This window comes from Amblyomma americanum, chromosome 1, assembly GCF_052857255.1.
Source record: "Amblyomma americanum isolate KBUSLIRL-KWMA chromosome 1, ASM5285725v1, whole genome shotgun sequence".
Taxonomy (NCBI): Eukaryota; Metazoa; Arthropoda; class Arachnida; order Ixodida; family Ixodidae; genus Amblyomma; species Amblyomma americanum.
The window spans coordinates 464,395,566-464,411,701 of NC_135497.1; the positions used below are offsets into that span (position 1 = coordinate 464,395,566).

At 43.1% G+C, this 16,136-nt stretch overlaps 1 pseudogene; it reads left to right on the forward strand.

Annotated features, from left to right (window-relative positions):
• The first annotated feature begins 7,366 nt into the window (after positions 1–7,366).
• On the forward strand, positions 7,367–15,827 carry LOC144104544 (gem-associated protein 2-like; annotated as a pseudogene).
• The last annotated feature ends 309 nt before the right edge of the window (positions 15,828–16,136 follow it).

The following is a 16,136-nucleotide window of genomic DNA, read 5'->3' on the forward strand; positions in this document are numbered from 1 at the left end:
TTATCTCGAACACGTGAAATTTCTGGCATATAAAACACATATCAGATCAAAACCTAAGTACGCCAGTCCCATCTGGAACCCACCTCAGATACGCCTAACAAATGTGCTCGAATCAATTCAAAGCCATGCCGTCCATTTCGTGCATCATGCCCCGTACCTTTATTTCATCAGCGTGTCATCTCTGAAGGACAGCCTTGAAAGCCTGTTACTTTGATGCCTCATTACCAGCCTTTCTTTGGTGCACAAAATTCTTCGCAGTTCACTCAGTCAAGCACCTTATGTTGTGCATCGCAAACACATATCTCACCACGCTGTGCATCCGTTTCAGATAACTCGGCCTGTTGCTCGCACGTTTTTAGGATCTTTTTCTCCCGAGCATTTGTGGACTGCAATGCCCTTCCCCATAAAGTCGCCGGCATAACATGCCCATTTTCATTTCTTGAAGCCTTGACAATGCGTTTTCGAATGCAATGCCTGTACTCCAATCTTTTCTTAAATATCTGTAACCCCATCCCTCATATAATACCTTCATAGGTGGTAGTTGAGGAAAACAAAGTGAAGATAAAATATCTTAACATATATTGACAGCAGGTCACCAAGAAGACATGCTGGGATAAATACTTTATTGCCTGCATGTGCCCCTTAGCTAGGTGAGCTCTGCATCATGACAGCGAGCATATACTGATGCAGTCACCACCTCTTGGCACAGCCTTCTGATTTTCTAGTTTTCTGCTCCTATTTACCTTCATGTTTTTCAGAATGAATCTGCAAAACGACATATATGCACCCACTGGTACTGCAATGCGCAGCCATGCTTCCTTCATGGGCAGTTTTAACCTTGCTGGCAGGCCTACTGAGAATTTTATAATTATATCAGCTACTCTATCGAACGTACTACTTGCCGTGAGTGAGAGACAAGACCCTGAGCTCCTCTGAACAGTCCCTCAGTTAACAGATATCATGATTTTACGCATGTTGCCCAGCATTTTAGGTGCTGAAAAATCAAACTTAACAACGGCCAACATCTTGAGATTGTGTGGCAGAGTGTGAAGGTAAGAAATTACAGCATCACTGTGTTCTGCCTTTTTTTAAAGCTGTGAGCAAACTGCATTCACAAAACGTGATGGCTCCAGCACATTTTCTCCAATGCAAGTGAGGGAATAAGTTGGGCAACTGGCACATGTCACCTGCATGCATAGCTTCTAAAACCTTTTGTCTAATTTGTCAGGGCAAGACCTCTTCAAAGAAATCTAAACAATACATAATCAATGTTCTTTTCATAATTTTGTAATGAGGGCAACTGAATAGTGAAGGTAGTCGTGTCACTATGTGTTGTCAAGAGTTGCTACTAAGAGTTTGATTATTGAGCACACACCATGTGGTATACTGCATGCAATCATTTCTCATGCAGGAAGCAGTTAGTATGCTTGCAAGCAGTTCAGAGAGTACGCCAAAAAGGTGGAAACTGCCCATGATGGATGACTGCGTTGTAGTACCTGTGGTCATATGCCTCAATTCTCAACTGTTTTGCTTTAAAAAATATAAAGTGCAACTGATACAGCAAAATATGGAAGCTGAGATGACAGCAGCAGGGGGCAAATACTATGTCAATGTATGCTCACTTTCTCTGCTATCAGAAGAGGCCGGCAGTTACAAACAACTTTTCCTAAACTGTTTGTTTTTGTTTCGCCACGAACAAACGGAGATTTCCTGAACTAAGAATAAATGTTGTTGCACGCCAGCTCTATGTTCACTGTTCACCCCAAAGGCGTACAACAAGACAAGCATGTCGGTACTCACGTCCGGCTTCAGGATGAACACAGACGGCATCCGCTTAAGCGTAGCCGTCAGCTTGCGGTTGAGCAGGTGACGGCGGTTCAACCAGCTACGGCTCACCTCGGCGTCCGCCGTAATTAACCAGCGTGGCAGCACCTTCACCACGAGGACCACAGGGGCCACGTCGCGTAGCAGCTGCAGGACGAAAGCCTAGGATGCGAAATGATAGTTCAGAACTCATTACTGAAATCGGCAGAAGTTCGAAGCGTTGCACCATCACGTAGTACATGCCTTGATGTCGCAAATCTCCTGCGGACTTCTGTTTGGCCTAGAGATGTCGTTGCCCCCCACGTTCACAACACAGAAGTCTGCGCGCAGCAGGTTAATGCGCCGCACAGCGCTTGCAAGGCGCACGGCATCGTAGCCGCTGAAGCTGAATGTGCAGGTCTCGACCGATGGATGCAACCGCAGACGAGACCTGCACAAACGCTTCAGCTGACTATCGCCAACGAGCACGCCTTGTAACGCCATGATGGATCGTCACTGGCGGCAACTGAAGTTCGCGCGCGTAGAAAACGTGGAAAAAGTGCACCTCGCAGTCACATACAATGGTTGGGGACATCTAAAAGGCTACAGGAAACAGGCGGCGTCAAGTTTGGTTCAGCTAGGGACAGCATAGGGACGGTTTGGGTTTGGGTTCAGCTCGGTATTTATTTGGACGCGCTGGTCAGTGAAGCGGTTTTAGAGCCAAAATAGTATATATTTCGACATGAGCCAGGAGCATAGCAAAATCTGTATCGAATGCTTTCTGATCAAAATAAAGCAGAATGCATTCACTTTGGAGACCTTTATGAAATGACCGGAAAGTGCCTTTGGAGAGTGAGAATTCATTAAGTTTTATACTAATAACGCAGGGCATTTAGGATCTAGAACCATGATGGTAATCAAAGTTCTTATAGGTTGGTACAGATTCTTGTGTATACTGCAAGCATAATCATTTTCTCACTGAAAGTTGATTAAAAAGTAGAAAACAACAGTATGATGGGTTTGGTTTTATGGGGCATAATGTCCCAAAGCAACTAGGAGTGCGAGGAACATCGTAGTAACTGCCTCCAGATAAGTTCAAAAAACTAAGATAAGATAAGATCATAAACACTAAGCCACTGCTGTGGCTCTACCACGTACAGCATGCGCGATCTAAACCCGTATCCTCCATATGTCACATACATTGCTGTACCAAACAAGCTATGCAGGGAACTATGTAACCTATGTTTAATGCAGGAATGCATTTAAAAACTATTTCCATCTCTCTGCATGCAGATTTTGTCCGTCTATCCATGAATCCACAGACTATCTGAAACATGTGGTTCAAACCTGTGCCTTTCTAGTAACAGCATGGGTAGTGGGGTCACAATGCGGCACACTGCGGCCATTTGCACCAAAGCGAGCCAACGGCACTGCTCCTTTCGCCTGGCATGTAGATCACAGAAGCTTGTGCAAATTACACTTGCTAATAGCTACCATGCAATTAATGCAGCAAGAACAACAGCGCTGCTAAAAGCTGACGTTAATTTTATACTTAGCCAAGCACGAACCGAAAAACAAAGTTATATCAGACACCGTCAGAGAAAATTTTATGCATTTGTGATTGCAGAACTTCGCCATAAGATGACCAAAGAGAGATTCCCCGAAAAACGTACTTTTTTTGCACCGAGAATCACATATGCAATGCCCCCTGAAAAGCTGCAGGCAGTGCCTTAAAACATTGTGCCATCTCAGTAGGATGCGCAGAAACACTTCAAAATGCTTTTAGCATGGCCCAGCATTCGAGGAAGTGCAAAACAAATGGTGAAGCATGGCTGCCTGGATAGGGGACATGGCAGCGCCTGCTGGCTGTGAGGCGCAGCCGCACTACATCTAATTCTCGTTATCCTGAGCGAGTGTGCCAAAGGAAAGCGAAACGACGTGAGTGCATCAAAGGTTGTTTACTTTGTTTAAGCACTGCAAGTGAACATGCTGCAGTATTTACGAATGCATTCCCGAAGTGGAGTAGCCTAAGGCACAGCACAAACTAGACCACAAAAATTTTAGTGTATGTTCTGTGCAGCGTAACATTGATAGTGCTCGCTCTCCCTTCTCTTATCAGGAGAAAAACCAGTATTTTTGGTTGTGGTAGTCTTGCTGCAATAGGTAACATAAAAGGGGTTTCACAGAGCTGCCGCCGTCCCCCTTCGATCACGTCTTACTATGGTTGGGGGTGGCACCTGTTTGACAAAATGTGCACGGCTCCAAAAATACTTCCATTCTCCAATTTTTCTCCAGTAAGGCTCCCTGCATTTCCTTGCTACCAATCTATAAAAATATTGTACTGAAAGCTTCACAACTCTGAACACTTAGGTATAATCCGCAGACCATAAGCAAGGTGCTATCATAGTCATGCCTTGTGCTGCAGTTCCTCTAGTAATTTGAATATATCTTTTCATCATCATCAGCCTGACTATGCCCACTAAGGACGAAAGCCTCTCCCATAACTCTCCAATTAACCCAGTCCTGTGCTAGCTGTGGCCATCTTGTCCCGCAATGCAACTTCCTAATCTCATTTGCCCACCTAACTTTCTGCCGCCTTATGCAGTAGTTGCCTTCTCTCTGAATAGAATCAGTTACCCATAATGGCTATCAGTTATCTTGAGTTTTCATTACATGCTGTGGCCATTATTATTATTTCTGGAGACCGTTAAAACACAACTTAGTCAACATTCGCTCCCTATGTCTAGAATATTTCGGACAGCCCCTACTTTAATCATGAGTCATTACACGTTTTCAGCATACCAGAGACGTACTGCCGGAGGCTTATACCAGCCTACCTTACCTGGCCGCACGCATGTCACTGCGCTTGCGTGGGAGGCATCTGGTAGTATGTCTCTGGGTTCACTTGCAGCTGCCTCGTACAACATACGCAGTGCATAAATATGCACGCAGGTGACACAGGCTAGAACACTATGAACATGAATAAAAGAGCTGCAGGTCCACACTTGTTTAAAAGAGCTAAAATAATTTGTGTAAAATCATGTGAATGTTTAACACAAAGAAACAATTATGTATTTCTGCAGCTGTAAGAACGAAAATTTTCTAGCAAGACAGGTATCATCAAGAAGCTGTAGCACCACGGAATCTTGATTCACCCCTGAAATACTGTGTATTTGTGAAAGCACAAAAATGGGCTAACTGGTCACTGCTTGTGGTGTCTATACAGAACTGTGCATCAAACATTACACACACAACAGCACAACAAAACACAAAGTTAAGCATTGGACTTAAGATTCATTCCGAAGTGGCACTTTATATATGCAGGCACTATCACTGAGCCCTCCAAATGAGCAGATAAGCATGGAAGCCATGAAAGATCGTTCAGCGAAGAACGATTCCTTCCACACTTCTATTTATTTCTCTTTGGCAAGACTGTTGTGTTGCTCTTCGGCAATACCGCCTTTTGAGTAAATCACGAGCTGAAGCCCACAATTTGCTCATGCTCTGCGTGTAAGTAGGAATGCGCCCATATGTATACAGACGTGAGATGACGTCTAGAGGGCTGCGATCTGGAGACCCAACACTTCATGATATTGTCATTCTGCAGGGAGCTTTTTAAACTAACATTTTTGCTATAAAAACCACTGCATATAAAATTTCCTTTTTGTTTTTGCTCTGCACAACACAGTGCGAGTGCCTCAGACAAACCTCCTTACCGGTACACAAGCTAACATATTCCTTCATGCGTGCATGCACAAACAAAACTAAGAACACGTTATTCTTTCTCACCTGCAATGGAAGAGAACTGAACCGTGCTGCATCTCGCCACAAAGCCAAGCTCCTGCTGGTGGTGCTGCAACAGTTCACGACGGTGGAGAAAAGCATTATAACAGAGGTCACATGCGTGTTTTCTCACGAGCTGATGAGCTCGCAGCTTCGGGGTGCTTATTTCGCACATGCCTACTTTGGGATTTCAGAAAAGCAAATTCAGCTTTGCACACTGGGCACAGATACTTATCTCGTGCTGGTGGCTCAGCAGGTGGTGAATTTGGTCCTTCCATTCCTATGAGGCCACGAGGCGGCAGGCACAATGCTCACAGCACTGAAAAGAAAAGTTTAAACAAAGGACGCGCAACTGCGCAAACTCGCGAGTATAGAACGAGAGAATGTGACCCAAACGCAACTAGCTTAACGGCTAGCAAACAATCCCGGTGCACGTCAAGCGCAATTAGCGGCGATGCCCTAACCCATTGTCCTAACGTAGCCGAGGTAAGTAGCGTGGCCGCGTAACGGCAGACAGCGTCTCGCGGTCCGACAGCTTCAAATCTCCGCCTGCGAAATAAAAGTAGTCACATGATTGGACAGAACTAATACCAACGTATCAACAAATTCACATAAAAACAGAACATAAAAAATGTGTTTATAAGATTCATAATCTTAATTTGCATTGCAATCATATCCAAAATTTTTATTTAAATGAGAAACACGACAAACAAATCTTGCTAGGGACAGGGAATTCTAGGGAGGGACCAGAGCTAGGGACGGCTGGGGACGGACTGAAGTAAACGCAAAGAAAAAGGCCAGTTCCGGGATGTGCCTAAACGCTTCGGGCGCGTGCTGCGCACACTAACCAGTACATTTCTAGGCTTCGGTGTTCGCTTCGACGCGTACACGGCGGACATATAAGAGGAGTACAATAGAGTAGATGATAGACGCAATGGAGGAAAGTTTGTCAAATTCGCGTGCGGTTATGATAAGGAAGTTTAACATATCCGCAGTCTATGAACAGTCTGATAGGACCTAATGTATGACTTAGGGTTGTTTAAGACGTAGTTTATTTTTATGTTCATGCTTCTTGCGTAAGCGGTGCAACCGCAGCGCTAGTGACCACCCTACTGCAAGTGGTGAGAGGAAGGACCAGAGAACTGAGCCTGACTGGAGAGCGCAGGAGAGTGCGGAGGCAAACTACAGTTGCTACAGTGGCGTAGCAAAACGTCCAAGCCATGGTCCATGCAAACGTTTGTGCATGCCATGCAAGGAAGCTTAGCATCAAGCGAAGCTGAGGTCAGCTCTGTGCCAGCTTGATTTAGCAGACCGCCAGAAGATAACGGTCGGTATGTGACGTGTTAATTTTCGCTGTTTTCTGCCGTTGAGTCCGTTTCAGCTGCGGCACAGTCAAAGCTACAAGTTAGCCGACGGTTGTTAAATTCTGATGTTCTGCAAGCAGAAACAGAGTAGGTACCGTGCAAGGTAGCACTGCGCAGGAAAAAAACAGTCTCATTGAGCGTGCAAACGTATGGCTGAATTAAGCCGGGATGTGTGTATACGTATGTGCTTGAATACCTTTTCTGAGTTGGAAAAAAAATAGAACGCAGACATCCCACTTGTTGCTCCTTTCGAATAAGCGTATTCATAACTTTCGGTCCAACAACTTTTGTGCTTTAGTGACATTGTCAGCAGTAATTCAACCCTTGTTACATTCTGTACTGTTTTTTTTCTCTCTCTCTTACCTCCATGTTCCCAGACTTGGCCACATAAACGTCGTTCGCATCCTGCAAAAGACATGTCTGACGACGACAGACCCGAGCTTATGTACCGTGCCTTTCCTGTGGAGGACACGGGTGAAGACTACGACTAGGACCTTCCTCCTACAACGGCGAACGACATGAGAAGAGTGCAGTAAGTGAAGTGTTGTGTGCCATGTTTTCCTAAGAAATGCTTGGAAAAGAAAGCTTGGCTTAGCTGCTGCGCGCTTCGCTTCAAAAAATTGTTGTAGGCCGTGCTGTAACTTGTAGGCCCTGGAGCCAGCTCAGCTAGTCGTTTTCTTATTGTGATGCAGCAAGTAATGTGTGAAGTGTGCAGGCTCCTTCACCACCTGTCATGTGTTGCCTTTTCGCCTGCAACTATAAAGTGTCTGCAGCATAAAAAAATGCTAATTCTGCACATTACTCACTCCTACGTGCCTCCTTTGGGTACCAACGACTCTTGCCCCCATGACTGGTTCTCTTGCCAAACCCCTAATGTTCTTTCTTCCTATGCCTTTCCTGTTTACTGGCCCTTCTTGAATGGGCGGTCAGCCTTTGTTGTACACCTTAGCCTTTCAGGGTTTAAATAAATATTTGTATGTGGCTGTTGGTATAGGTGGAAGGAGGTTAAAAAGGTAAGAAGGGTGAAAAACAGTAAGAAGGGTAAAAGGACACTTGAAACTATGCCGTGCTGCTAATCTCTCAGCAGATGCTTACAGCAGGGTTGACTGACTTTGCTATTTCATGCTCTATCAATTCAGAATGGAAGCAAGCAATTGTCCTGATATCGTTGTTGCCAATCTGGACACCAGCAAGTTCATGGGAAAACAGACAGTGATGTTCAGCGATGTAAGTACCCAGGCCTCAGTGTTCAGCTCTCAAGGGAGCTGATGTTGTCCGGTAGCTTTCTGTGTTGGCATTTCAGTATAATGATTGTCCACCACCCCCAGAAGGATACGCGCCCTCACGCGAGTGGCAGAGGAAGCAGGTCTATAACTTCCATGTCACAAGACAGGCAAGCATTGTTTTGAAGAGCACATACTGAAGTTCTGGTAGAACTTGTCTCTAAAAGCTGCTTACTTTCTATGTTTAAGAAAATTGCCAAACGCAAGGCTCTTTTGAAAAAGATCAATGAAAAAAGCCCGGTGCGGCTGGTAAGCGAATGCAGCATCTATTAAAAACTTCACTAAATAAGTGCAGCATTTCACGCTGTCCCTAATTGAAATGGTTTTCTATTTTATAGCCAGAAATTTCTAGGTTACCAAGGAAATAAGCTCGTAATTCACCTGTTTCTATGCCAACTCTTAGTGGCCCTTAAGAAATAGAGTGAGCATGCCAATGTTTATTTTTGTTCCTTGACCTGAGAAAGTCAGTTTTGTGTATTGCAGAATATGATGTAATGGCACGGTGAAATCATGTTTCCTATGCCATAGCTGTTGCACATAAAACATTTTAGCTGCTACAGTGGCTCAGTGGTTATGGTGCTCGGCTGCTGACCCAAAAGATGCGGGTTTGATCCCGGTCATGGCGGTCGCATTTCGATGGAGGCAAAATGCTAGGGGCCCATGTACAGTGCAATGTGAGTTTTTAGAGACTGAAGGCTGGCAGATTTAGGTTGCTCTTCTTCCTAAGTCGACCACATTGTGAACGTAATATGCGAGAAATGCAATAGAGATGGTCTGAAAGACTGTGGGCTAAAAGCACAGCAATACAGAGAGCTGGATGTGACAAATTGCTTTGAAGGCTGCACTCTTTAGCTGTAAACACTTTGATCTGAGCTAGTTGTTTCATCCTTGAATGTATGCACCTTGTGTGAAAGGGACAGTTTATTGGAGGCTTCACTTGTGCAAACTGTGTTTTTCCATAATTAGCTGTAAGTTGTGTACTGTATAGGTAATTTTTTCCTTCATCTGTCCTCACCCCTTTTGTGCATGATACATACATTCAGTAACTGCTGTTAGTCAACTTTTATCACCCAGGGACCAGCAGGCCTTTTAAGTTGGCTACATGTCTATTTTGATGTACGGAAAAAAAAGTAATAGCGATAGCCACTGGACTGCAGTCGAAAAAGCACAGGAAATTTGAGTAAGCTGGGTATAACCAGAAGTTGGAATTTTCAGTTTTTTATTTCTTAAGGCTAAAGCCTTACTAGCCCCATTAAATTAAAATTCTGTCACCGACCACTGTTGTTGAGGCCGAGAGATGGTTCCAAAAATATGGTGTCGCAACAGCCGTCATCTAGCTTGCACAACAGATACCAGGAGAAGCCACCTCCCCCCCACTAGACTGACTCAGCACGATATAAAAAAATGTGGTCATGCAAAATTAAATGCATAACATGGCACATTACTGGCAACTAAAAAAAACATGATGGTCCTAAGCAGGTCATGTAGTGAACAAACAGCGGTTCACAAATAGATAGCGAGCAGTTGGAGCCTCCTAGTCTACAAAGGTGTGCAAGGTTGAGGATGAATGCTTAGAAACGCACAGCTGTGCTACTTAATTCAACAGTGCAGTCGTCTCACCATACCCCTGGCTTCTGTGGTTTGTTAATTTTCTCCTTTGACTGAATGCAAAGCCTACTTAATAGTCAGCTAGCAGTGGCATATATGCTAATAATAATGACTTTCTTCAATTGAAACCAAATTCTGAAAATGCGGCATACTTTTATTGGTGTTTTTCGATTTTATCTAGGTGTAAGCGAATATTGAAATTTTTAAAACACAAATCGAGTACGAATATGAAGGAAAAATGGATTCAAACATCAAACTGAATATAAAATATCTGTTCAGTATGAAAAAATATTTCAGAAATTGAAACAGGCAAATGCCGTTGACCTGATTTTTTTTCAATGTATTGTACGGTCTTTGCAACTGAAATAAACAAAACTATACTGACTCAGCATGGTATAAATAAATTAATGCAGTCTTGCAAGATTAAATCCATAAAATGCCACATTACTGGCAACTAAAAATAACATGATGGCCAGTAAAACCTAAATAGTTCGGAGTTCAAGGGATCAGAAAAAATTATCCGAAGGTCAATTTAAAGAATGCCTCAAGCCTGCCTCCACCTCGAAAAGAAAATATTGCAAAAATGCAGTAGTGAAGCCTCATGAGCAGGCTCCATTGCACAAACACAGAGTAATCTGTGAGGAGTGCGCAATAAATAGTGTCAGCTTGCAGGAAGAACGCGAGCGTAAGCAAGAGGAACACACATAGATTTTGCAGAACAGTAAGATTGCTTAAATGACCAGCGCCTCGCCAGTCAGCACATGAAAGCAGTGCAGAACTTGGTTCGCAGTAATTACTCCCAACAACCACCGCAAAAGCGGGCAGACAGCTGCCTTAGCCGCGGGCAAGCGGCGAAGCTCACAAATCGAAACTAGGTGACTGGGCTATCTTCTGGCCTAGGCCTTCTGGTCGTTGTCACACTTGCCATTGCGCGCTCGTCACAGATGCGCAGGTTACAATGCATTATTGCCCCGTTAAGGCAGCTCTACTCGCCCTTTCGGGAGCCTCGTGCAAAATTTTGCAAGTGGGCTTTTCGTGCATATCATGGTTGACCAAAACGAGGTGGCAGAGCTCTCGCTAGAAGTTATAAAGGGGACAGGAGGAATGCCATGGGTGTGGGAATTAGGTATGCAGCACAGTATACAAGGATCACACAAATGGAAAAACGTGCTTTTGTGTTATGATTGTTAAAAGTGGCTGGAATGGCTTTGTACTGTTTTTCTGGTACTCGACCTTCGGATAATTTGCCCAATTAGTGAACCAAATATGAACCGAATATCAAGCATATTCATATCTGAAATTTCAAATATTCGCACACCCCTAATTTTAACCGAAATGTCCAACCCCTAACTGTAACAGCTCCACTAAGGTGCTGCTTCTCTGCAGTCAATCATGCAAGGCAGCCCATAAGTGGTGTACATCTGGGCCAGATTTAAAGTCAAGGGCTGTCTGTTCAGGAGGCACACTGTACAAATAGGATGTTGCAGCTCTGTGCCACTGAGGAGTGTAAAATCCTATTTTCATGACCTTATGTACTGTGTAGCCCAAGATCGGGGACAGAGACCAGTGGAAAGCCATCTGCTGTGCTTCAGCTTCGTCCTGCGTCCGCCCACTGTTCAGCATTGTCACCACTATACCACAGGTCAGTCCCTCATCTATTAGTACAGACATGCTCTGACATGCTTCTTTTCAAACAGAAAGCAAAAAATATAAGCAATAATCAGCTACAACACGCAGTGGATTGAAGAGAATGGTTTCTGTGCCAGTATGATGAGCATGTGCCTAAGTTGCATTCTCTCTTTCCCTCTCACACCCACTGACCATTGTTAGCCAGCTCGCGATGGATGCGAATGTCGATTTCAAGAGCTTCCGGGACATTTTTAATGTGATAACATTAGGGATCTCATGCCGCAGAAAATCCGGCGGCGTTGTTATTGATTGTAAACGAAAAGTCCCTGAAAAATCCCCCAAGAATCAACCTAGGTCACGCTAGGTCCCGTGACTTCGTGGCGTCATCCACCAGCTAGGTCACGTGACCTCGTGGCGTCATCAAAACCTGCCTGCCGGATTGGGAGCAAACTGCCCACCATGGCAGGTGACAGTTAAATTAATGATTGGCCGCGAGAGGTTGCTAGGAAGAGCAACTTGCATCGCACAAATCCACCAGTGGCAGCACCTGCCATCGCACAGCAGTGGCACATCGCTTTACTGCTGCGCCACTGCATTAAGAGTGGTATGAGGACTCCCAGGGATCTATGAATGTTAAGTAGAGAATGCCCAGTTCTGCACGTACGGGCATTATTACCCCATTAGCTGTCGCGTCATACACGCAAGGCAAAGCTTATGTTCCGCCGCTGATTTTTGGACATGCTGTGCCATCTCGCTTGTAGCTAAAGTCTTTAGTTTAGCTTTCTATTTAGTTTGTTTTTCTTCTGTGTGGCAGCAGTTTATGAATCGCCTGTGAAAAATGGGGAGTGTCAGAGTTCACAATGAAAATGGCCACTTCCGTGATTTAGCTTCAATTTTTTCCGAATTATTTTCTAATGGGCCGGCAGATGTTTTGTATATTCCAGAGTTTCTTAAAAAAATTCCTTTTTGGATGCAAGCATTTCCATACCAGTTTTGTTCAAATTTTATCTAAGAACTTTTGATTTCTCGAATAAAGCTTTGTTGTCACACTTGGAACACTTCAACAAAGCTTGTATTATTGAGAAGTGTGTTGATCGCATTAAATATTAAACTTAATAGTCCTGGAAAAAAATTTAACAAAGACACACAAAAAAGGACATTTTTCCAAGTACAGGAGGAGAGAACCCTTTGAGACACCATGTACACAATTCTGTACAAAGCAAACTCGCATGTTTTTCCAACAGTGTTCCACACCTTGTAGTGACTTTTGTTTAGTGCGAATTTAGCATCCTTCATTTCGCAAATAGGGTGTTTTTTTCATTATAGCTAGGAAATGCAGTAAATAATATTGTTTAGAGCGTCTTGGTATCATGTCGTCTGCCATTTTTATGCAGACAGATTTTACCAATGGTGATAAAATCGGCTTGAGTTTTGTGCGTCTTTGCTCATAGTTTCGATCCGGGTGACAAATCCTGGTCTTTTGATGTTTCAATTTTCTACCATTGTGGTGCTTTGCACCAAGTTTTCATTATATGTGTCAAAATTTGGGTTTTCATTTGAGAAACAAACTATTTGGGTTTCTTGAGTCCGTGATATATCATTTTGGTACTAATATGTGTTTTCAATCGAAATTGTGAACGGCACCTGAAAGGGTTTAAATGAACTGTAGAAGAACTGAGGATTGGGCGAGTTGGTTATGATCCATCGCTTAAGAACCAGCGCTAAAAACGCACAGAGAATGAGACGAGACGAGACGAGAAGTTCAGCGCCTTCGTGTGTCTCGTCTCGACCTCTGGGTGTGTTTTTTAGTGCTGGTTCTTAGTGCGAGCGGTTTAAATGTTCAGGAAACTTTACTTTATGCAGCGCTGTAGTGTATCGATTGTATAGTTAAATTGTGCAGCAGTAAGTGACTTTCGCATTTTTTCTTTTCTTCATTAGTTTCTCAATAAGGCTGCTTTCGCTGCCTTATACTGACACGAAAAACAGAGTACTACCTGAAAGCACTGTTCAATTCTGAGCAGGCATCACTTCAGTGTGTGGGAGGGGGCTTGTATGTTGGAAAAAAAAAGTGGTAAGGGGTGCCTAATTTGGCATTGTGTAACAGCTGCTGAATCTGAACCATAGCCTCGTGCAGTTAGCCATGAGCACTTTTTTGAGAATTCTGCGTTTTGAGCATAGCGCACTGAATATAAAAAAAGAAACATTTTTGTTGAAGGGCAAGTGGATATATGCTCTCCTTGCCTGCGTGGAGAAGCCATTGTATCCAGACATCTGCTCAAATGTCCGTGCCTTGGCTAGTGCTTGTGTGGCAGCAAGGAGAAAATTGGTGAGTACTAGGGTTTTCAGTTGTGTGCCGGCTGTCGACCTTACACAGATTCTATTTTAGCCTATGAAAGTCTCAGCAGCTTAAATATATTCGCAAGCAAGTTCTATTAAGTTTTAAAGCCAACTCATGAGGATTTTATTTGTTTTGTGGTAACCAAAAATGGGATTTGTTGCAATTATTTCTGTTCATATTGTAAAGCAGTTCTGGTCAGGAAAATTGTCATAGGCAAGCATAAAATAAATTGTATTTTGTCCCAGAGTGATTTAAATGCTGGTCATTTTTTGGCAATCCAGGTCTGACACCATCTCTGTGGCATTTTGTTTTTAACTGATTTGATTAATTTTGTACGTTATAGTAGGTTATTCATGCACCACTTTTAAAACCATGCCAAGACTAAAGGTGTAAAATTTTATCGCATGCCTACAGCTACTTGTCAAACAATTTGAGCTGCAGCTAATGAAGTTACTCATTTTAACTTGTAGTTTAGAAAAGCTCGTGACCGTACAGATATGCTATATTAATGTTGTTATCTTTTAGCAAAGCCTTGTACTTGACATCCTCTAAACTCTGAGCAACACTGAGGACAAATTGAACTTCAGCTGTGAATACAGGTGACCGTGCTCTAATGACATGCTACTTTCACTGAAAACGGAGCTTTTATAAACTGTAAAAGTTCTAAAATAATTAGGGTATTGCAGGCTAACTGTGGTACGCAAGTTTTTTGCGCACATATCTGTGAGACTAGGCTTCACTGCCATTCACTTCTAAATGGTGATAGTTTTCATGTCACAAGGTTGGATATCCAATTTTAAGCCACAGGACTGATTTTTTACCCGCAACAAAAATTAGATCGTGTTGCAGTCCATAACGATTAAAGGGGGACGCAGCTTTCAGCAAAATTTTTTTCTATTTCTTGATATAGTACATAAAATTTTTTAGACATGTTAAAAATAATTTTATGACTACAATAAAAAAATTTCACTGTTATATCTCCAGAAAGCTGTTTTGTAATATATATTTTCCCTCTGAAATTTATGAAAAGGCTGGTTCAGCATTGTGTTCCTACTGGCCTGCTGCAGATCTTATGACATTCTTAAGATTTTTTTTTTCAAAGTACAAATTTTGGTTTTTAATTTTTGTATTGCAGTGTCTGTTGACATATCAGAGTGAGAAGGAAATTTCATACAATAAATTTAAAATTCACAAACTCGATAAACAAGGAATGTCCTGACCTGTACTACGGCTCTAGAAGTATAGTCACGAGTAAAAAAAATTAGCACTAGTGACATGCCCCAGAGCAACACTTGGCGCTGCAGTTACGAACACGGCGATAACAAGAAGTGCCAAGTGTGTTCGCAAAGCACGGCACCGCACCAGCCGCGTTATGCGATTTCCACTGCTCCGGTGACGTCACTGTGCTAATCTTTTTTACTCGCAACTGTACAGCATAGCAAACGGGGTCAAAATAGACAAAACAGTCGTGAAGTGATCTGCTGCGTTAAGTTAGTAGGCAGAAATCGTAACGGCAAAAAACTCCTATTTTTCTAGCGTTTCCTCGCAGTTTTATAGCCGCAACAGTTCACAAAATTTTTCACAGTACTTCTCGGCCAATTTCAGCTATGAAACTTAGGGACAGCATAAAAATGAGGGGCATACAAGTGGGTACAACAATTATCAGAACTCAGAAGCATCTTCATGATTCAATTCTATGTGTACGTCAACGACAATTAGCGTTCGGTTCCACCTTGTGCCTGTGCTAGCTTTGTCACAAGCTCCAATATAGGGCTGAACTTAGATGCGGTGTTGTGCTTGCTCAGATGCTGGCATCACTGCAGTTAAATTCTGGAAGGTCAGTATGGTTTTGCAATACCACAGCTTCTCGTTCACTTTGTGCGTGTTGTGCGTGCATGCAGATGACATATTTCATTACCATTTCAGGCCTCCAAGGATGATCCTAACCTTGCACTATTGAACCTCCTCATTTGCCTCATTGCATCCTACTTTAGCCAAACCGATCTGGCTGACAAGTGAAGAAAAAAACAGCACTCACATAGATGTCATTGCATGTTTGTTTTATACACATTTTTTTAAACATTTTAAGCTGTGCAAATAAATTACATTATACCAATAATAGATTTCACTTAATCAATATGAATGCTTTGTAATAAAAGATGAAATTGAGTATAAAAGATGAAAACATGTATGAATGTGCTGAAGGCAATTAACACTTGATTACGCTGAGGTCGGGTGACATACGCAGCCTCTTTCTCCTGTCACCGAGCACTGGTGTGCTGGTCTGGGCACTGCTAGGGCTTCCTGTTGACCGGCCGACTTTCTTCA